This window comes from Macaca fascicularis, chromosome 1 (assembly GCF_037993035.2).
Source record: "Macaca fascicularis isolate 582-1 chromosome 1, T2T-MFA8v1.1".
Taxonomy (NCBI): Eukaryota; Metazoa; Chordata; class Mammalia; order Primates; family Cercopithecidae; genus Macaca; species Macaca fascicularis.
This window is the reverse complement of record NC_088375.1, coordinates 185,659,833-185,684,176: the sequence shown is the minus strand read 5'-3', so window position 1 is coordinate 185,684,176 and position 24,344 is coordinate 185,659,833. Positions and strand designations below refer to the sequence as shown.

The 24,344-nt window shown below is 40.7% G+C and overlaps 1 protein-coding gene across 15 annotated transcripts in view; it reads right to left on the bottom strand.

Annotated features, from left to right (window-relative positions):
* Positions 1-24,344, bottom strand: part of LOC107126370 (AGBL carboxypeptidase 4) — a 1,456,730-nt gene that overhangs the window by 488,054 nt on the left and 944,332 nt on the right. The gene's annotated exons all lie outside the window — the stretch shown is intronic.

Genomic DNA, 24,344 nt, shown 5'->3' with positions numbered 1-24,344 from the left:
GGTGATTTCTTGTTTCCTTTTTGTGTATCCGTTGTACATTTTTGAATTTGAGGTTACCATGAGGTTTGTAAATAATATAACCCATTAAACTGATGACAGTGTAACACTGATTGCATAAACAAACTAACACACAAGCAAAGGGACAACTAATGGAAATTCTACACTTTAACTTCACCTCCCACTTTTTTACTTCTGTTTATATCTTCTTATATTGTCTATGTCTTGAAAAGTTGTAGTTATTATTTTTATTGGTTCATTATTTAGTCTTTGCACTTAAGATATGAGTAGTTTACACATCACAATTACAATGCTATAATATCCTATATTTTTATGTGTACTTACTGCTACCAATGAGTTTTGTACCTTCAGATGATTTCTTATTGTTTATTAACATCTTTTTCTTTCTAAATAAATAACTCCCTTTAACATTTCTTGTGGGACAGGTCTGGTGTTGATGAAATCCTTCAGTTTTTGTTTGTCTGGGAAAGTATTTCTACTTCATGTTTGAAAAATATTTTTACTGAATGTACTACTGTAGTGTACAAGTTTTTTTTCTGTATTTTTCCTTCAGCACTTTAAATGTGTTATGACACCCTCTCCTGGCCTGTGCGGTTTCCACTGAAAAGTCAACTGCCAGATGTATTGGAGTTCCATTGTGTTTGTTTTATTTCTTTTGCTGCTTTTAGGATCCCTTTATTCTTGACTTTTGCAAGTTTGATCATTATATGCCTTGAAGTAGTTTTCTTTTGGTTAAATATGCTAGGTGTTTTATAACCTACTTGTATTTGAATATTGATAGCTTTCTCAACATTTGGAAAGTTCTTAGTTATTATCCCTTTGAAATAAAAGTTCTAACCCTATCTTTCTACCTCCTCTTAAGGCTAATAAGTCTTAGAATTGCCCTTTTGAGGATATTTCCTTAGTCTTGTAGGTGTGCTATATTCTTTTTTATTCTTTTTCTCTCTTTTGTCTCTTCTGACTGTGTATTTTCAAATAGCCTTTCTTCAAGCTTACTAATTCTTTCTTCTGCTTGATCAATTCTGCTATTACGAGACTCTGATGCATTCTTTAGTATGTTAATCGTATCTTTCAGCTCCAGAATTTCTGTTTAATTCTTTTCAATTATTTTAATATTTTTGTTAAATTTATCTTGAATTTATAGAATTCTTAATTCCTTCTCTGTGTTATCTTGAATTTTGTCAACTTTCCTCAAAATGGCTACTTTGAATTCCCTGAATTGTCACAAACATCTGTCTCTCTGGGATTGGTCCCTGGTGTCTTATTTAGTTAATCTGGTGAAGTCATGTTTTCCTGGATGATCTTGATGCTTGTGGATGTTCCTTGCTGTCTGGGCATTTGAATAGTTAGGGATTTATCATAGTCTTCGCAGTCTGGACTAATTTGTACCTGTCCTTTTTGGGAAGGCTTTCAAAATTATTCAAAGGGACTTAGTTGTTGTGATCTAATTTTTAGTCATTGTAGCCATATCTGCATTAAGGGGCACCCCAAAACCAGTAATTCTGTGACTTGCAGACTTGTAGAGGTACTGTCTTCTTGGAAAAGATCTGAAAGAATTATCTAGATTACCAGACAGAGACTCTTGTTCTCTTCCTTAACTTCCTACCAATCAAATGGAGTCTCTCTCTCTCTGTGTTGAGCTCCCTGGAGCAAATATCCCTGTGGCCACCACCACTGGGACTGTGCTGGGTCTGACCTGAAGCCAGTATAACACTGCGTCTTGCCCAAGGTTCACTGTAACTCCTACCTGGATACTGCCTATGTTTGCTGAAGGCCCTAAAACTCTACAATCAGCAGGTGGCAAGGTCAGTCAGGCCTGTGTCCTTTCCTTCAGGGCAGCAAGTTCCCCCCAACCCTAGAGATGCTGTTCAAAACCGAGGCCTGGAGTTGGATATCTTAGAAATCTACTTAGTGCTCCATTCTACTGTGACTGACCTTACACCCAAGCACAAGATGAATTCCTTTCCACCATTCCCTCCCCTTTCCACAAGCAGAGGCCTCTCTTCCTGTGGCTACCACCACAGGGCCCATGAGGAGTACTGCCAAACTACCACTTACGTTCACCCCAAACCCAACAGTTCTTCAATCAGCTTGTAGTGAATCTGCCCAGGCCTGAAACTCCCCTTCAGGGAAGTGAGCTCCTCTCTGGCCCAGGGCAGATCTAGAAATGCCAACCTAGAGCCATGGCCTGGAATTTGGGACTATAAGCTCCTGCTTGGTTTGCTACCCTTCTGTGGCCCAGCTGGTGTCTACACTGCAAAACAAAGTCTCCTTTACTCTTCCCTCTGCTTTTCTCAAGCCAAAGGAGTCTCTCTCCATAGCCACCACAGATGGGAATGTCCTGGGTCAAACCTGAAGCTAGCATGTCTCAGAGTCTCACCCAAGGCCTACAACATGTATGACCTGACTATTGCTGCTGATTATTCAGGGCCAAGGGCTTTTTAGTCAGCAGGTGATGAATCCTGCCAGGACTGGGTCCTTTTCTTCAAGGTAGCAGGTTCCCTTCTGGCTTAAGTTATGTCTAGAAATGTCATCTGGGCGCTAGAGCCTGGAATGGGTACCTCAGGACTCTACCTAGCACCCTATCCTTCTGTGGCTGAGCTGGTATCCAAGTTGCAAGACAAAGTCTTCTGAACTCTTCTCTCTTCTCTTCTCCAGAAAGAAAGGGGTCTGTGTTGGAGCTGTGAGCGGTGCTGAAGGGGTCTGTGTCGGAGCTGAGCTGTGAGCTGTGAGCTGGGAAGAGATGGCACAAGTACTCCCCTGGCTGGCCTGGCTGATGCCCCTCAAGTTTACTGGCCCAGAGCCCAGCACAGCACTAGGACTTGCCTAGGAGTAATAGTCCTTGTGACCCAGACTGCCTTTGAAGTTCATTTAAAACCCCAAAGCACTTTAACTCTGGGTGGTGAGGCTTGATAGAACTCAACTATGACTAATGGGATTGATGATTCCTCTCTGGTTTGGGCTGGTCTGGCCTAAACGCTCCCTCCATGAGTACTGGCTGAGTTTAGCCTGTTGTTTCTTTCCACTGTGACGCAGCAGCACTGAGTTCCAATGCAAAGTCCCACAATCACTGCACTCTCCCTCCCCGAAGCACATAGATTTCACATGCTGCCAGGAGAAGGGGGAGGGGTGGCATCAGCAATTCAAGATGGTATTTCCTATTCTCTTCAGTTCCTCTTTCAGTGATATGAAGTAAAAACCAGGTACTGTGATTGCTCACCTAATTTTTGGTTCTTACAAAGGTGCCTTTTTGTGTAGATAGTTGTTAAACTTGGTGTTCCTGCAGGAAGGATGATCAGAGGAGGCTTCTATTTGGCCATCTTGAGCTCCCTCCCTCTAAGACCCTTCAGTCTTGATCCTAATTCACCTCTCCACTGTCATTTTCTACTTCTTTCCCACCTGTATTCCGGCCACAGTGTACATTAATTCATAGTTCCTAGAATATTCCATGTACTTTCACACCTCTACACCTTTGCCTGTGCCATTCCCACTCCCTAAATGACATTTCTTTCTTTTATTCTCTGGAAGATTCCTAGTCATCCTTCAAAGCCTAGTTCAAATGTTGCTTCCTCTTTTAAAACTTCCTGGATGTTTCAAGGCAGAACTACTTCTTCCCTGTACTATGCTTGCAGCATTTTCTATATGTATCTGTTATAATGCTACATTATACCATAAGTATTTGCTGTGACTATATATATTAATATATACATATCCACAGGCAGTTTATCTTGTTTGGAGATGTTATCCCCATTTAAAATGTTCAGGAATATGTAAAGCAAACACCTTATTCATGCAGCTATTTTTGCAGACCTACATTTGGCCAAGTAGTGGGTACCCAGAATAATATTACTGCCCCAAGAAACTGCATGTATTTCCCAAGTCCAAATGCTGAAGTCATAAACATTTATTTATACCACAAACAATAGTATATATGAGGATATATGGCTTACTTATGATGCTAAAAATACTTTTTTTATGAACTCATAAATCAAATTCTATTTATATCATATGGTTTATATATACATATTCATTATTAATAAACAATTATGTATTTACTATAGAAACTCTCAGTAGATTAGTTCTGTAGTATGCCTTTCCTATGCGTAATTAGATCAGGTACATATACATAATTCCAAAATTCATATAATCCATATTCTGTAGCATCATCAGGGAAAAACCCCATGCAAATAAGAGGATTATCTTGATATAAGAAGTTGAAAGAAAATACAAAATTTCAAACACAATTTGAGCCAAAAAAGACAAATCATGAAACTTGTTTACTTTGGTTGCTTCCTTGGCTCTCCATTTAAAGCTAAATTTCAAAGTCCTGAGCCTACTACATAAACTGGTGGCTGTGTACCTCTCTTTATTCCTCCAGCCCTGATGAACCATGTGACATACAGTCCTACTCTCCCTCCATATGTGATCTTCCCCTACTCTTCACTTGGCTAAAACCAACCTATCCTTCAAACTTCAGTTTCAGCTTCAGTTTATCTGATGTGTCCAGCTTGGTTAGGTACCTACTTTGGCCTATCACAAACTCTGGGCTTCCCTCTGTCACAGCACAAATTATACTGTGTGGTCACCATTCACATTTCAGTCTCTCTTATTATACTAAGGCCTTGAGAGCAGGGATCTAGTAGGCCAGTCTACAGATATTTATTGAATGTTTACTAAGTGCTGGGCATTATTCTAGGTGCTGGGAATACAGCAATAAAAAATCACAAATGCCCTGCCCCAAAGGAGTTTTCATTATAGCAGGAGAAGATTGTCTTAAATGAGTAAACAAAAATTAAATGAAATAATTTCAGCTACTAATATATGCTATGAAGAAAATTAAATGGTATGATTCGGTAGTGACTGGGGTAGTGGTGGTATATTTTAACTAGAATGATCAGGAAAATATTCCCTGAGGAGGAGACCCAAACAATGAAAATTTTCCTATGGGAAGAGTGCCAAGTGTTGGAGAGAGAAATGAGCTTGCCATCTTTGGGTGACAGAAAGAAGGTCATAATAGCTAGACCATAGTCACCAAGTGGAAGGAGAAAAAGTAGAAGTAGGCAGAAAACAAGACCTGTAGGGCATTACTGGCCATGGTAAGGACCTTATTCAAATGAGAATGGAAGCCATAGAAAGGTTTTAAGCAGGGAGAGACATAATCTGGCTGTTGTGTGGAGAATGGATTCTAGGGGCAAGAAGTAGGGAGACCAGTAAAGGCTCTTTCAGTAGTTCAAACAAGATATAATAGTGACCTGGATTAGGGTTATGGCAGAGGATATGGAGGAAAGTGAGTGGGTTGGGGACATATATTAGAGATAGAGTGGCAAGACTCACTAATTGACTGGATGTAAGATGTGAGGGAAAGAAAAAAATTAATCATACCCCTCAGGTTTTTACCAAATTCATTTGCTGTGATGAAAAATACCTGAGTTTTTGTTTTGAATATATTCATTTTGACATGCCTACTGGACATCTGGATTGAAATACTATATAGACAGTTTGATTATACTAATCTAGAGTTCAGGAGAAGTTAAGGTTGAAAATGTAGATATGGAACTCATTGGCATATAGTTGACATTTAAAGTTATGGAAACAGATTGAATTATGTGGAAAATGAGTATAGCTGGAGAAGAGCAAAGAAGAGAAGAAAGCATAGTGGCTAGAGTACTTCAACATTTAATGTATGAGAGAGAAGAATACGTCAAAGGATCCTGAGAAAAAGTGGCCACTGTGGAGAAGAAAGAGGACTAAGGGAGTGTGGTATCTTGAAAGCCTAAAGAAGAAAGTATTTCAGGAAGTAGGTTATCAGTTAACTGTGTGAAGTGCTGCTATGACATCCAATAACATGAAAACAGGGAAATGACCATTAGAATTGGCAGGATGATGGTCTAAGACGATCTTAATAAAAGCTGTTTCAGAAGAATGTTGTGAATTAAAGTTAAGAGTGGAAAGAGAAGAGTGATGCATGATGAGAACGTGGAAAGGATGAGTATAGATAATTCATTAGAAAAATTTTGCTATAAAGTAGAGAAATGATTTATAGCCAGAGGAAAATGTGGGGCCAGGGGACTTCTTTCCTTCCTTCCTTCCTTCCTTCCTTCCTTCCTTCCTTCCTTCCTTCCTTCCTTCCTTCCTTTCTGTCTACTTATCTCTATAAATATATAAAATATTATTGCTAATTTGTTTGCATATAGGAAATCCAGAAAGTGATAATTTTTTTTTTAAGATGGAGTCTTGCTCTGTCACCCAGGCTGGAGTGCAATGGTGCAATCTCAGCTCACTACAACCTTCACCTCGGGGGTTCAAGCAATTCTCTTACCTCAGCCTCCCCAATAGCTGTGATTACAGGTGCCCGCCACCATGCCCAGCTAATTTTTGTAATTTTAGTAGAGATGGGGTTTCATCATGTTGGCCAGGCTGGTCTCAAACTCCTGACCTCAAGTGATGCACCTGCCTCGACCTCCCAAAGTGTTGGGATTACAGGTGTGAGCCATTGCACCTGGCCCAGAAAGTGATAAATTTAACATGGAGAAGAGATAGTGACAATTTTAGTAAGATCAAATGGGGTCTAAAATACAGGCAGTTGGACTTAGAGAGGAACAAGGACATGTTCCATTCTAACAAAAGGAAAGGCATGGTGTGTGGGTAAGCATACAAGTAGGTTGATGAATTTTCAGGTAGTTTTTATCATATGGCTTCTTTTTTCTCTATTAAGAATGAGATAAAGTCACTAGCTAAGATGACTCATTTGATTCCATACTCTTAATGTTCAGAACAATATGCAGCATATAATAGGCACTCTGGAAACGTCTGTTGAGTGATCCAATTATCAAACAAAATTGCACATGATCTGGCCTCATGAATTGAATCTTCTTAACTCAAGAGGAAGAGCTCTATAAGTACAAAGTCTTAGACTGAAATCCTGGGTCTGTTAGTTACCAGTTGTAAGACCCTCACTAAAGTACTTAAGCTTTCTGAGTCTAAAATTTCTTACTCATAATGTAAGGATGAAATGCCTACTTCATAGGAATATTATAAAAATCAATCAGACACCATATATAAGCACTTGTCATAAAGCTGGCACATAAGTGCTTGATAAATGGATATTGCCACTAGTGGTATATATTGTCATCATTACTGCTACTTCTACTAATATTGGTCACCATCAAACTCTTCCATTTGTTTCCTCAAATAAATGGCAAATGCCTATAAAGTAAAAGAATCTTTCTTATAAGCCTTTCACAGTAAGTTCTTTTTAAGATGATGGTGAATACAACTGCTTCGGGTAATCCAAAAACAGAAAGAACCCTTTAGGTTGAGTAGTCAGAGAAAGCTTGAAACCACTAGTTTGAAGACTGAAGCCAAACTATTTCATCTTTATTGGCATATTTAAAAATGCAATTTCATTGATTATCCCTTTCTCCCTTCAAAAGAGTTCATGGGATGAACATTTTTCTCCTGATTTAATAAACAAATAAAGACTTAAGAAAAGTGAAATGATTGAAGAGCTCAGTTTATAAACGTGGAGCCAGGGTGTCTGCATCCAAATGCTCTGTGCTCTCTACTACATTCATTTTTTGAAACATGCCACAAAAAGAGTCAAATGAAAGACATTGAAACTGGCAATAGAAGTGTGAGGCCCATCTGAGCTATAGCCTGCCCATCTGATATCACACGGTATGGTAGAGACTGGTGGATGACCCCTAAATTTCTTCTCCTCCTTTTCTGGGCATATGTCTAAACCACATTTCCTATGAACATTCTCACTGCAATAAATACTAGCCATATCACCAACTTCTGACCAGTGGGATGTAAATGAAGGTGATGTGCACCATTTCGGGCCTAAGTTTTAAGGCAGTGGACTTTCTTTGTGAACTCTCTCTTTCCTCTTTCCCTCATCTAGAACCCAAGGGGGCCTAAATTTGTGCAGATGACAAAAATGCCCTAGGTGAAGGTGGAACAGGGTACTGAAAGGAATGTGGATTCCTATATAACTGTGGGGAGTAGAGCTGGCTGCCAATGTAGGCTGCTGAATTCAGAACCACTTGTGAAAGAGAAATAAACTTCATTGTTCTTTAAGTCACTGTACTGTTGGGTTTCCTTGACTATTACTAACACATAGGGAATCACACTTGAGAAGACAGCTGAAGGAGAGGAAGCTTAGGAGAATACGGCAGCTGCTTGAAGATCTCTCCATAGTTCCCCTGAGGCAGAAGCGACAGATAAGTCCCACATGTACCCAGAAGCAGAACCAGAACAGATGCACGAGTAGGACCCAGAGACAGAGTTCACTTCCATAAAAGGAGGAACTTCCTTTTGGAGTTGTTCTACTATATGAGAGATGTCTTTCAAGGTAAGGAGTTCCTTGTCAGTTCAGGTATGGCAGTAGGGACTGGATGATCTTATTAAAGTGCTACAGTCAGGGCTGAAGCTTTTTCCCTAGGGTTGAACTATATGACCCTTAAGGTCCCTTCCATTCCTGAGAGTCTAGACTGCAGAGGAAAACAAATCTCATCCAATTAAGAACCTCAGAAAAGCAAGTGATGACTCACTGATGAAGCTGGCTGTGCTTGGATTTCAATTGCCCTAATAATCATCATAATCACAGAAGTTCTATTGGCTTTTTCCCCCTTTGATTAAAGTCCTCAGAAATACCTTCAGGCTCCCTTCCAAACAAATGGCCCATTATAGAAACTCAATTTTAATCTGATCTCCTCTCTCAGTAATTACATTCTTCGTCAAGAGAACAGGACATTCACATAATGAAGGGGATGCAGCTCAAAGGGTAAGCACTGCAAACATCCAGAAGTGAAAGGAATGCACTTGGCATGACGCGCCTCCATCAAAGCACATTAGAAAAAGGCTGTGCAGCATGAGAAAAGTATCAGGTTGGAAGGCAGAAAACCTGGGTCCAATCTTGTCCTTGCCTGACTCACTTTCTCTCACTGGGTCTCTACAGTTGGGTGGGAGTGCAACCCCCACCCAATCCATATTCCACAAAGAAGCCTGAAGGACTCCCAAAAACCCGAATACAATTAAGACTGCCTGTGCTTTAAATCTTTCCCTGAATCTCCACTGTTTTGGGATAAACCCTAATATGATCTACCAGCCTGCCTTAGACCCCATTATCTAGACCTGGAATGCCTCCTTCCAGCATGAACAGGGTCCATTCTATTAAAGTCATACTCGGCTTCTTTCAGTTCCTAGAAATAGACTAGCTCTTTTCTGAGTCTTTGTACATGGTGTTCTCTGCCAGGAACACTTCTTTCCTTGCTGTCCATCTAGGTAACTTCTATTCATCCTTTGGATCTCAGCTTCTTTTCAATTTTATTACTATCCTTTACTATGTGCAAAATACTAAGTGCTTTCTAAATATTAGCACAATTTTAATGTGCTGCAAGTAGGTACTCTTATTATTATTGTTTTATAGATGGGGGACACTAAGACCCAGAGAAGTTATATGAGTTTCCCAAGGCCACAGGGCTAGTAAGTGGCAAAGCAAGAATTCCAACCCAGTCTGGTTTGAGTCCATGCTTTTAACCCCTATACTATGTTGATCCATCACTTCCTCAGGGTGACCTTTATGATCAGGTGGTCTCCCTTATGTATATGACTGCACATATCACTCCATTGTTAGTAAGTATGTAATGCTATCTTCCCTGCTAGTCTGAGAGCTCTGGGAAGATGAGGATACAACCTTTCCTGTCCATTGCTGTACCTCCAGCCTCCAGCATACCTTGGAAATTCAGTAAATGGCTCTGGATTTGATTAATAAATATGTAAATAAGAATCAGTTTTCTAATACGTAAAATTAGAAAAGTTGATCTTGGTCTACATTTTTTTCCATTGCTTTAAATAAGAAACAGTCCTAATTTGAGAGCTGGCCTTGATACATGTTGGAAAACTATCATAGTGCAGACCATTTGAACTATTTTAGCCTTAGCTGTTCCCATTGTAGAAGACTATTGGACTAACCACCGTTTAAAGACAACTCTAGAGTATTTGAAGTTTTTATAACCACTGCATATTATAGGATGGGGGCATGGGAAATTTTGGTTATATTTGCCTTGTTTAGTGTTGCCTATTTCTGGCCGGGTGTAAAATTCTTACTGAATACACCACTAAGAACAGAGCAATTTTGAGGCTTGGAAGCACAGTTGGTTTTTCAGGCTGGTGAGAAATTCTGGGAATTTAGGAATAATAGAAGACAGGAATAGTGAAGTGAAGAGAATACACAACCCAAAGGCTAAAGCTCAGGGTTGAGTGCTGGGCTCTTTCACCCTACCAACTATATCATCTTGAATGAGTCAAATTCAGATTCTAAGTGGGACCAAATTAGTGTACTGCTTAAGCATATTACTTTCTCTTTAAACCATTATGCTTCATTTTTAGGAACTTGTAGGTCTGCTTTGTTTCAAGAAGCTTCTGTGGCCTCCAGTTTTCAGTCTTTTGTACTTTCTGCTTTTTAAAGAGTTCAAAGAGGAATTAAAGTGTTAAAGTTATAACATGACCCGTCAGATAATGGCTGCTCAAAGTGGCTAATATCATCTCGAAATATTCAATTGACAAGCAGTTATTTAGCTCTAATTATATGCCAGATTTCATAACACAATGTGGGCAAGTTCTTAACTTCTGTTCTTTGGTATTCTCACCTATAAAATGGGAACATTTGAATGCAAGTGCAGGAAGTTATGCACACTCAAGCACTGGGCAGGAAGATTCTTGTCATTTCTTTGGTAGGAGGGTCCTCTCCATGAACCCTTTTGCAGTGACCTGTGCTTCTCATCACTATAGGTGACATCACAATCTACCCAGGCTCCCAAACTACACACCAGCCCTCCTTGACTCCAACCCTAATTCTCTTTCAGGTGGTTACCAAGCCCTGTCAGCTCTAAGTCCTGAATATCTCTTTAACATCTCAATTCCCACTGTCATGGTGCTTCCTACATGTCTAGCCAAGATTACTATGACAGTCTCCTCATTTGTCTTCCCATACCAGTCTCTCTGGCCAACAGAGAAAGTTCTTAAATTTAAGTTTGACCATATCACTTCATTGTTTAAACACCATCAGTAATCCTCCTTGTCCTTCGGATAAATTCAAACCTCTAGGGAATGATATATAAGAATTAGAATAAACCAGGATTAGAAATTTGGCTTTACCAGTACCCTGCCACTGGAACCTGAGGCAAGTTAGCTAACTCCTTTAACTCTGTTTCTTCATCTGTAAAGTAAGATGATCATCTCTACACCACAGGGTTGTGGTAAATACTGCATTAAATACTATGTTTAAGATACTTAGTATAATGTCTAGGACATAGCTAGAGTGTAATAAGTGATATTTCTTTTTACTACCAAGAAACTCAAATATTATGTATAATTGAGCAAGAAGACGGACATGGTAATAATCATGGAAAACACCAGCAAAAATAGATGTATAAGCAGCATTCTATGTAAGTTCAGAGGCAGAGAGTCATAAACACTGACTGAGAAATAACAGGAGCCTTCTCAGAGGAGGTAGTATTTGATCTAGATCTTGAATGGTCACCTAGGATGACTAACTTGGGCAGAGTTTGCTGGACCATTTAATGGCTGGTTTTCTGTGTCCCTTTCTGTAACCTTGCTCACTGAAAGTAAATTAGCATGGAGGTTCTGTTCATCAGCTATGATGATTCACTTATTCTATCCATAAAACTAAGGGCTTATTTTTCAATATAATTGATCCCTTAACCTTCAGAGACTCAAACATCTCTGTACCTTCAAAACAATAGAAAATTAAAAGAACAATTTCTCTTTACCTTCTAAATCTTGGCAACCCAAAATAGGAGAGCAAGGGAGAGAACATTAAGGTCTCATCGGTTTCAATTCTGAACAATGTAATGTGTATTTTTTCTCATTGGAATTTCAAGAACTCTTATAATTTAATCTGTTATTTATTCTGTTAAAGTGCAGTCTTCCTTAAGAGCAAAAGGATTAATGGTTTCAAATTCCAGCACATTGACCTTTATTCTACATTAAAATGCTTATTTGAAACTACTCTGCCAGGGCTCCCATAAGCCATTCAGTATTGAACATCAAAGAAATATAAAGTTTAACTCCCACTCCACTCAGGAAGCAGAATTTTAGAAATTAAAATAGACTTTTGCATGCATAGATGCAGGTAATATGCTCTGCAGAGTTTGTATATAGACCAGGTGAGCAGAGGCTTAGCTGGACTAGGGCCTACCTCCTTAGTTCAGCTTTGGCTCAGGCCCAACACAGACTGAAGCAAGGTCATTTTCTGATTATTTTTCTATCACAGAAGCACATACCTTGTTCTATGGCATGGAAGCGAGTGAAGAAAAATCCCAAAGAATGAATGACTTGATGAAACATTAAAAATAAAGTTGAGGCCGGGCGTGTGGGCACACGCCTACAATTCCAGCACTTTGGGAGGCCGAGGCAGGTGGATCACCTGACGTCAAGAGTTTGCGACCACCCTGATTAACATGGTGAAACCCCGTCTCTCCTAAATACAAAAAAATTAGCTGGGTGTGGTGGCACATGCCTGTAATCCTAGCTACTTGGGAGGCTGAGGCAGAAGAATCACTTGAACCCTGAAGGCAGAGGTTGCAGTGAGCCGAGATCACACCATTGCACTCCAGCCTAGGCAACAACCGTGAAACTCTATCTCAAAAATAAATAAATAAATAAAAATAAATAAAATAAAACAAAAATAAAGTTGAAAGATTTAATATGGGGAGAAGAGGAGAAAGAAGATAATGTATATTTATTGGCTACCTACTATGAATTTAGCACCGTACTAGGAGCTTTTAAGTAACTTTGTCTGCAAACAACACTTTAGCTCAGGTAGGAGTGACCTCCCTCTCTGAACTCCCACAGTCCCTTATCAATGACTTTTTCACAGCATGGTTCTTCTTACCTTTCCTCACAGTTACTCGTGTATGAGTCTTGCCTCCCACACTAGACTGGGTGCTTTCTTTCAGGGTAGATACAGCTGTTGTTTTAGCCATCTCTCTTTTCTGGAGAGCCAGATCCATGTTTAGATACTAGTACTGTTGAATTTTATTAAAATAATCTCTGGAAATCACCTCTTTCCTGTCCAAAATCTTCTGTACATGAGTCCCCTTTGTAATATCACCCAAACAGGAGCCATTGCCTGGTTCCCTACAAGCCTCTTGGAGCCAGACATGGTCAGGCATCTATCTAGCTTCCCACTGGGACTTTGGCGTCTCACCAAATTTGATCAAATTCCAGACTCTCTGAATAGTCTAATGAGTCCCTTTTGCTGTCATTTAATCTGTGTGCTAATTGGCCCCAACTCAAAAGAGTCACATCTCATTTCCACATCATCTCAAGGGTTGGGCCTTCATTGAGCCTCCCTCTCTCACTCCGCATGACTCTAACACCTTTATATGGGATCCTCCAAATAAAATGATAGCTTTATTGGCAGAACTTTTGTTGTCCAATTTCTGGGATTTTTTCACTCTCAATATGAGCTGAACAAATCCAACTGGTAAGAATCTCCTAGTATTGGATACATGGCATTCCCCAAGATAGTGTCAGGAAATAGATCATCAAGAAATGAAGTCCTGACTGAGGATTACGTGTGGCACTACAGATATGATAGGCATATTAAAGGGATGTTTAGGGACAGCACCAGCCAGAGTGGGCTGAATAAAATGAAATGGCATATAAACATTATCTCTCATAGAGCTGGCCCAGAGCAAGTGCTCAATGAACATGTCACAGCCCCTCTGGTATTATTCCACAAACTTGCAGGAAACATCTCCCCTGTACCAAGCTCTGCGCTGGGCACTGGGGAAACAGTGATAAATCAGATCCAATCCTTGTCCACAATTAGTTCACAATCTAGCAGGGAGAAGAGGGAACAAAGATAATACTAGGCATAAAATGCTGGATTTAAAAGAGGCACAAGGCACTGAGAGAAACAGAGGAAGGAAGGCCTAAATCTTCCTGAGGAATTAGTGGAGCCTTGAAGTAAGGGGACATTTGATCTGGGTCCTGAACCACGAGTATAAATTCTTAGAGTAGTTGACCTAAGAAAAAGCAGATGGACCACTTGTACAAGGCCCACAATATGTATATGAAATATGCCTTGACCTTTGAATATAGTGAGCAGTTTGGGATGGATGGAGTATAGCATGCCTGGTGAGGTTAGAGGGAAATAAGACTGGAATGAATTTAGAGCAAGAGGTTTGATGAGCACTGTTTCTCACCTTGCAGTTCAAATAAACTCTTATGGTAATACTGGGGGAGATGGGAATGGGAATAGGCAGAGCCAAGACTGGAACCCAGGTCACAGACCTTGAACACTGCATTTTCCACTATAACTAGCATCCAACAAAAAAACAACCAAGAGTATGTAGTTGAAAAATTTATCACCTATCTGTTGATAAATGCAGGCTATTTATCAAAAACACAAAACTGAAAGTCACATTCAACTCTGAATTCCCATAGAAACTAAATTTCAAGTTAGAAAGGAACTTTTCTGTACAGTAGTCCCCACTTATCCAGTTTCGTTTTCCATGGTTTCAGTTACCCAAAGTCCAAAAATATTAAATAAAAAATTTCAGAAATAAACAATTCATAAGTTTTAAATTGTGGGCTGTTAAATAACATGGTAAAATCTCACACCATCCCTCTTCATCCCGCTTCTTCCCACATAGGACTTGAATTATCCTTTTGTCTCATGTAGCCATACACTACCTGCCCATTAGTCACTGAGTAGCTATCTTGTTTATCAGATCGACTGTCCTTGAATCACAGTGCTTGTATTGAGGTAACCCTTATTTTATTTCTATTATAGTATATAATTATACTATTTTAAGTTATAATTGTTCTATTTTACTGTTAGTTATTGTTGTTAATCTCTTACTATGCCCGATTTATAAATCAAACTTTATCACAGGTATGTATGATAGGAAAAAACATAGTATATATAGGATTTTGTACTATCTATGGTTTCAGGCATCCACTGGGGATCTTAGAATGTAACCCCTGAGTCCCAGCACTTTGGGAGGCCAAGGCAGGTGAATCACGAGGTCAGAAGTTCGAGATCAGCCTGACCAACATGGTGAAACCCCGTCTCTACTAAAAATAAAAAAATTAGCTGTACGTGGAGGTGTGCGCCTGTAATCCCAGCTACTCAGGAGGCTGAGGCAGGAGAATCACTTGAACCTGGGAGGTGGAGGTTGCAGTGAGTCAAGACTGCACCACTGCATTCCAGCCTAGGCGACAAAGTGAGACTTCGTCTCAAAAAATAAACAAACAAACAAACAAATAAATAAATGAATGAATGTAACCCCCCTGAGTAGAAGGGACGGCTACTATACAATGGCATGAAAAGCAGGCAGATCACAGGGAAGCCTGTGACCCCCTTTCTGTGTGGAGGCCGTTCAGAGTACAATTTTCTTGCCTTTTTGCTCGAATACAAGCATGACACAGATAACAGTGAACCTGGGTTTCAGAGCTAACTACCTGCTCTCTTTTTTTTTTTTTTTTTTTTTTTTTTTTTTTGAGACGGAGTCTCGCTCAGTCGCCCAGGCTGGAGTGCAGTGGCCGGATCTCAGCTCACTGCAAGCTCCGCCTCCCGGGTTTACGCCATTCTCCTGCCTCAGCCTCCCAAGTAGCTGGGACTACAGGCGCCGCCACCTCGCCCGGCTAGTTTTTTGTATTTTTTTTTTAGTAGAGACGGGGTTTCACCGTGTTAGCCAGGATGGTCTCGATCTCCTGACCTCGTGATCCGCCCGTCTCAGCCTCCGAAAGTGCTGGGATTACAGGCTTGAGCCACCGCGCCCGGCCTACCTGCTCTCTTAAAGAGGTGCTGGGTGCAGGGAAAATATAGAGACAAAGACAGAGAAAGAGACACAGAGACAGAGAGGGAGAAGAAAGAGAGAGATAAAAACCAAAAAACATAAGACAGAATTATGAGCAGGTGGCTGGGGAGTATGTGAGGAAGAGAACAGACATCTATTAAGAGTCTCTCACATACGAGGCACTGTGCTAGGTACTTAATGTAAGAGCATGTAGTTCTCATAAATAGGAAGAGAGTGCTAGGGGGTTCCAACTCACTCTTATAGCATAATCCAAACCCATAGCTCTAGAAAATAGGTCTGTTCCCAGAGAAGAGTCCTCAAAACTATTGTGGTTTTTGGTCCGATTAAGGAAGTGACATGTTATCCACAAGCAGGAACTATTCCTGACCTATACCTGAAATTCTGCTATTCTATTTGCTCTTTCAGTTTAAGCATTTGCCCTCAGTTCCAAAGCAAACTGCCGAGTGAAGGATCCAGGAGCCCCTTTGGCTGAATTGTAGAAAGTGAATGTTCTGGTTTGAATGTTTGTCCCCTCCAAAACTCAGGTTGAAAGTTAATCCCCAATGTAACAGTATTAAGAGGCGGGACCTGTGAGAGATAATTGGGTCATGAGGGCATGAGCCCTCATTATGTGTTAATAGATTATTAATAAGTCATCATGGGAGTGAATTAGTTATCATGAGAGTGGATCTGTTATAAAAGACAGGCCAGCTCTCTCACAAGCCCTCCTGCTCTGTGATGCTTCCTTCCATGTTATGATGCAGCAAGCAGGCCCTCACCAGAAGCTGAGCAGCTGCTGGTGCCATGCTCCTGGGCTCCCCAGCCTCCCAAACTGTAAGAAATGAATTTATTCCTTATAAATTACCCAGTCTCAGGCATTCAATTACAGCAACAGAAAACAGAATAAGACAGTGATCATGACAGCAAATAACCAAACAGATGAGTGTTTGTAGATGACATGTTTGTGGCAATATGACTTGCCTGTGGTATCCTGGGGGTGTCCAGGAAACCTCATGGAATGTGACTGCAACAAGCGTGGTATCTTCTTTACACATCATGGGTTCAATATAGAACACTAAGCAACACTAAGCAATGTCCAGGAATTCTAATGGGAAGCTGGTTGCAGCAGAAGCAAAAGCTTCTCTGGAGGATGCTGAGAGTCTTGGTGAGTAAGAAAACAAAGGCAGAACAGATACTCTTTCTGGAGCCCTTTATTTTACAAAGTTGGAAGGAAAGGGGATTCATAATACCCAGGCAACCTTCCAATTTAAAAAGTTTATAGGCTGCATCTGCCCCAGAAGATGCTTCTCTGAGTTTCCTCATTTATTGTCCATACCATTATGCTTTGCCTATCCCCACCTCTTCTGTATTCTATTTGCTGCTCCCCACTTCCCACCTCTCTGGGTATTTCTTGCCCATTCTAGCTACTCAGTCTTCCACTAATTGCTTACATCAGAAAGCAGTACAGATCACTAGGCTAGGAACTAGGACACTTAAACCTGCCACTTTCCAGCTATGAGACCCTAGATAAGTCTGAGCCTTAGTTTCACCATTTGGAAGTATATGGCATCCAGACTCCTTATACCTAAAAATGGGATCATTCTTTCATGCTTTGAGATTTAACTTAAGGTCTACATTCTCTAACAAGCCATTTCTGACTATTTGTCCACCCCTTTCTTGTCCTCTTTTATATTATATTGTCCTTATTGTTGGACCCACACATTTATAATATAAGGACAATATTGTGTTTTCTAACACAATATTAGGAGTGTTAAAAGTCTCGTTTCTCTCTAATGCAATAAAAGACCCCTGAGGAAGTGGTTTCACTGATTTTGTGCTATTCCATTCTTCCCCCTTCTCTCTATGTGCACATCCCAGGACTGGACTGAGCTGAATAAGTATTTTTAAAATGAAGTAGGAAGGAATCCTGTCAACTAAGGTTGCTCCATTTCTGAAAGCCTGACTGGAAATGGCTTCCTGAATCCTGTATTATCAGTTTTCTGAGAAAATTGGTGAGAGAGGCCATTCCAGGCAGAGGAAAGAGCAATAAAATACAAGTTAAATGTTTTAGACCAAGAGGTAGTATAACATTGTGGTTAAGTGTATAGGCTTTGGAGCCAAAACTTTGGCTTCCAATTCTAGCTCTGCCACTGAATAGCTTATCCTCTTGTGCATCAGTTTTCCCTTTTATAACATGAAAAGAATCTATGAGGGATGATTGGAAGCTTATAAGAGAGCTTCATGTTTTCATTCAGTGCTGAATTCCTCCAAGTGATATTTCTAAACCTGCCCTCTGTAAGAAGGCAGGCCAGCCTCTTACAGATTGACCACTGCATGTCAGGTCAGCCTCTTCATATTATTTTTTTCTTGCCTGTTAGTCTCTGTGCACAAAATTCCCTCTCACTGATGCCTTCTAAAGCTCTAGCCGCTTTGCTAGCCCACATGCAGCCCCACCCTACAGGGAACCTCCTTCATTGCTCTGTTCTGTCATCCTCTCTCTCATGGAGCTACCTAATCATATATGAGCAGTAGCCATATAACTTACCCAAGTAAGGACACTTCTGAGAGTGAAAGAGAATGTTATTATTAATCATGTTGGGATGACAGGTAGAAGTAAGGACTATCTTGGTCAGAAGGAGAGAGATATATAGTTATCCTACCAATGGACCCAGGGGTATTGAGATAACACTACTTCTTACAGTCTTTTTCTTTCTAGTATTTCCACAGAAATCTGGATAGTATTTTCCAGCCTAAAAAAACTTCTACCTCATAGTCTCACTGATGATCACACCAGTTCTGGGAATCTACCGGGTAGGACTATTTCTTGCACAAAGTGGGTTTTCTTAGGTCACCTAGTGGCTGGAACTGGACAGAACTTTCTGTTTCACTCTGGCATCCACTTTAGCCCCTGATTGTGTTGGGTTTTGTTTTTTGAGAGTTGATTTTGTCCCCTTAGGTTGGTGGTGGAAGAAAGAATCATGCCCTACTTCTTTTCCCCTCATCTTTCCCCTATCTAAAGCTGGGGGAATGGTAGGGTTTGAGAAAGCTGAAATGAGAAGCTAATAAAGAAACAATCAGAAAGTGGCAAAATATCAATTAATCCAATGTCATTCAAGAAATAACTAAAAATATTTTTCTAGATGATAGGATTTCAAGTGATTTTAAAATATCATCCTTATTCCTTTCTATATCCTTTGAATTAGCATGTACCACTTACATATTTTTACAAAATGCTATTTCATTTATTTTTTTCTTTTTAAAGAAAGAAATCACTGAGAGTCTTCAGTAAGATGGTCATTTTCAGTGGAAAAAAAAAAAAACCCAAAAACAAAAACATATGCTTTTCAACTAGACCTACGTTTTCATCTTAATTCTACTCTGTGACCTTGAGTAAGTCCCACATGCCTTTAAGCCTCAGCCTCAGTTTCCTAATGGGTAGAACAGAGACACCACCACCCACTTCACAGGGCTGTTACGATGATTCCACAAGTTTCGACAAGTGAGTACCCCAGGTAAGGTGGCAGACTCTCAATAAATGTTCATTCCCTTCATGGGGGTGTTATTGATGCAGCTTCCCAAGGCTTCTGACAAGCCTTGCCACCTCCTCTGCTCACAGCTCTGGAATCGTTAGGGGCATGCCTGTAACAGCTGCATCCCCTCAGCATGAGGGTGGGGCTGTCCAGAGATGCTGGGTGCCTAATGTGGGGAGGCAGTCCTGTCAGAATCACTGGGGGTTACTCATCCCGCCTTCAGGGTTTCTGACAGAATGTTTTGATAAAATAAATCTATTTTAAGTGACTGTAATGAAATACTAACCAGTTTCTGAAGGGCTTTTAAGATGTTTTTAAGAAGTTTCAGATCAAAGGCCCTGGGAAGGCAGACTTCATGCATTAAATATTTAGTACTGACTCAGTCACTTGAGAGTGCAGGCGTTTTGACATTGTAAGAAGAAGAAAGCACATTCTAGCGGGGGCCACACTCGTGTTAAAGACACAAGTGATGGGATTCGGGAGCAAGAGGCCAATCTTCTGGCTCCTATTGGCTGGAAAGTTGGAGGTCATGACCTCAAAGGCTGTCTGCCTAAAGATTCAGGATGTGATAGAATTATTCATGATCTATAGTAGTTGGGTAAACAGGTTCTCAGTGAGCCCTGACAGCAGGGATCTGCCTTCCCAGCTGTTACTACCAGGTTCAGTGCCTGTCATTCTGCATATTGCCACTTGGAGCCCACCAAGTGTGTGAAATCTGCAATGTGCTTTGCAGTCCAACTGGGAGATACTGTCCTTGAGACCACACATGGACTCACACAGTCCTGGCAGGTGAGGGTCAATGAGGAGAAGAGACTTGTTGAAGAAAGGCCACACTACACATTAATGGTATGACTGGGAGTGGTGTCAAGAGCTCCTGCCTGACTGTTCCAAGGTCTTTCCAATATATTACACTGCCTCTTTAATGACAAACAGCTACTGCAGGTGTAGACATAGAAGGACAGGAAGAAGCCTAGAATAGGGTGTAAAGTAGTGGCCCTAGATCTATATCAGGTCATAGCTACCTCTGGAAGTCTGGTAGAAGTTGCAAATCCTCTCCCAGAAAAATGTACGCATGTACGAGTATATACTACCATTGACATCTAGTGTTGGAGAATTCAAGCATCCTTTTAAACACATTCTTGAACGTCAGATTGCAAAACCTTGAAACCAAAGTCATAGTAGACCCTGTCATCCCAGAGCTTACAACTTTGAGTTTCTTGAATGACTTTTAGAATAGTGGTATGACAGTAGAACCATCACAAGGTTTGGTATCATACAAACCTGGATTAGAGTAGCACCTAGCAAATATGTAATATTAAGGAATTACTTAATTTCTCTGAACTTCATATTCCTATTTCTAATGTGGGATAATATTATCTAATGGACATATTGGGAGTTCAAACATGTAAATAATTTGGAGCCCCTGAATACATGCAGAAGATACAAAGTTCCCATCTGTCTCTATCTACTTCCAAAAAATCCTAATGGATTCTTTCAGCATCTAGTCGTCCACTCTGTTCCCACCTTACAACTAAACTTTAGACTCCAGGAGGGCAGAAATCATGTCTAGTTTGCTCACAATAACTACCTCTGAGTATACTGACTTGCACATGATAGGTGCTTAATATATATTGAATGAATGAATTAAAAGAACACAATAACGAGTCAGATGGATCCACAGTAACTTCCAGAGAGGGAGCAGGAGCAGTCAATAGAGCACTAACCCTGGGGAAACTTCAAATACTGCTTTTGGCCACAGACCAAAGGTGTTTCATGGCCCAGAAAAACCAATGACTTAGGAACTGGCATTCACAGAAGACAACTTAGAGGAAGCTCTCCCTGTTTATCTCTGTTCATTGTTTCATTCCCCTTCAACAATGTCATAGGCCTGGTCTCTTCCCACATGACAAGCCAAGGAGCTGCAGTTACACCAAAGCCAGGTCAAGTAAGCCTAAAACCTAGGATTAAGGGACCAGGTAGGAAGTAAGAAGGGGCAAAAGTTATTAGCTCCTGCCTGACCCAGCCTTTGATTCTGTAGGCACTACCACTTCCACCTGGAAGATTATCTGTGCTCAGTTTCTGAGCTAGTCCTAACAGGGAAGAGAGTACAGAAGCAGTTTTAGTCTCTCCTATAGGTGGACTCTTGTTGTCCTGGATTAGAAGGCACATGTGAGGTGAGCGCCCACATTCTTACATGCCAGTGGAGGTGAGCCCCAAACCCTGAACATACCAACAGAGTCAGAGTTCCCAAGAATATCTTTCTTGGAATTCAAGGTCAGTCTGAACTAAACCTGGCAAGCCCCAACTCAGACCCTTGCCACCTCTTCTCCTAAAGCCTGAAGGATGCTTCCATGGCTGAGGTAGTGGTGATAAACAGAAGGGAGGAGAAGCACTATGTCACCACCCACTTAACTTCCAATACTAACTATTGTTTGGAAGTTCTTCCTATCATGATAAAATCCCCTTAGAAAGGCATATACATTTGCCAGACATTTCTGGATCCTGAGCATTCAAGCTGAATTTAACACATTCCTTATAATCCCCTTCTCCACCCCTTTGGTGGCTCTATCTTTCACCAGTTTAAACAAGCCAGAAACCTAGAAATGTTGCTTGACTCCTCTCTTTTCCTCACCTACAACATTCAACTAATCACAGATCCTGTGAATTTTAACTCCTAGATATTTCTTGAATTTTTCAACTCTTTTCCATGTTTTCTGTTACTGTCATAATTGTTAGAGAACTCCCTAACAATACTCTCTGCCCTCTAATCCATCCTCCACATAACAACCCAAATTGCTTAATATAAAATGTTTGACCTTGTTATTCCTTTGTGTAAACTCTTACATTGACATTCCATCATAACCAGAAAACAAAACAAAACAAAACAAAACGATTCTGGCTTCTCTGCGTCCTTGGGCTCCTTAGGTATGTACTTTCAAGAAGATACACAGTGACTCCTTCTCTGGCTTAACAGAAGGAGAATAGGAAGTATGAGCTATCACAAGTTGGAATAGGCTATTACTGAAGGTAGTGAGTTCTCTGTGCCTGAAGGAGTGTCTGTAGAGCCTGGATAACCACTCACTGGGATGTTGTGGAAAAACTGCTCGTGGCTAAGAGACTGGTTATATGCCATATGAAGGGAAATTCTGTCCTGGAGAGACTTCCAGGGGTTTCAGGATAGCATGTGCCTTGGGGGCAATAACACCCCCCAGCTCCTCTCATCCTCCTCACATGGACATCTGAAGGAGGAGGCCCCACCTCAAGGAAAGCAGTTTCTCTTCTGAAACCAGCCTGACCCATAGCCAGCATAAATGAGATGTTGTTTTGGCATTTCTTTCTCAGGTCAATATAATCAGTGTAGAAAATGTAAGTGAATAATTTAGGTTTCCAGAAATAAATTAACTGGAGCCAAGATTGTCAAATGTGCCTGTCTACCCTGATCAAGGTACGCAGGTAAATACCAAACCTCACTCCCTTTTCCTGCAACATAGCTTTTTAGGCATTCCTTACTAAGTGATGAGAAAGAAACAAAGTCTTCAGGATAACAAAAACAAACACTTTGCATTTGTGTAGCTGTTTAGAAATGTAACATGCTGTTAAATTATAGTTACCGATTGAGAATCTAATGTGTTCCAGGCAACATGGCAGCTGCTTTTTAGACATAATATTTTTTAAATCACAGACTTTTGAGACAAATTTATTAGGTTCATATTGCAAATCTCAATTCTGCGTCTAACTAGCTGTGATTTTAGGCAAGTTATTTAGTCTCTTTATACCTCAGTTTCCTAATCTTTAAAATGGACAGAGTAAGGGCGCAGACTTTAAAAGGCAGGATAATGCACACAAAGAGCTTAGCTAGTGCCATATGTGGCATATATACACATTCAATAAATGTTAGCTTTGGTTTATATCACTCCTGACAAATACCCTGAAAAGTAAGGGTTATTTTGCAAATGTGCAGATGAAGAAAGAGGCTGAGTGATATGGAATAATGTTCTTAATTTGGTAATGAATTAGTGGTGTATCTCAGATTCAAATGCTGATCTGTCTGACTCTAAAACCTCTTTGTTGAGAGAGGAGCATGGTTAGTTTTACTATTGTGGCTGTTGTGGTCACCATCAAAAAAACTAATAGCATTAATAACAATGAACTCTCACTTGGGCATAGCACTTTTGAGTCTTCAAAGAAAATGTAGACACATTATTACAGAATTATCAGCCCTTGGGCCTATAAACGACTTCATGGAACCTCATCCACACTTTCCATCCCAGGGCAGAAGCCATCCCGTGGTACCCTTGACAGGTGATCATCTGTCCAAGATGGGGCTCACCCGTTCTAAAAGGAAATAAGCAGAAAGGGCTATTCTTGAGCAGAACAGATGTGGGCAGGGCAAAGACTCTACGATATGGGAGGCTCCAGTATTGAGGGAGATCTCAGAGATGGAAACACACCTATCAGCTTTCTTGAACACTTTCAGGCCCTCAGACTGCACAGAGGGGGCGTCCTGAAGGAGGAGGGCTTCCTAGTTCTTAGCAAGGGTGAGCCTGAGGGAAGGGCAGCCAGATGAACCTTTACCCACTTAGAGATAACTGTAAAGAAACAGGAGCCCAGAGCAAGATCTAACTCCAAGAGAACCTGGACAGTTGTCTCACCCTTGCCTGTACCTTCATCTGCTGTTTTGTTTCCCAGCTCTGTGCCTGCAGCATGTAACAAAAAATCCTGAAATACAGGAAGGCCTATAGCCTTGTTTAATGGGGCAAAGATGTGGGGAAGGACCTGGAAATACTGAATCAGCCTCCTCAACTAGACTAATGGCAGGAAACTCAGGGAAGTAAGGGAAGGAGAACAGTCACAAAGAAAGTGAAGGCAGGTTAGATCCTGATGCAAGTCTGAGAGGAGACAAACTAGAGCTTCAGACACAATATTGCACTACCCCAGAGACAAAAGGATAATGCCCCCC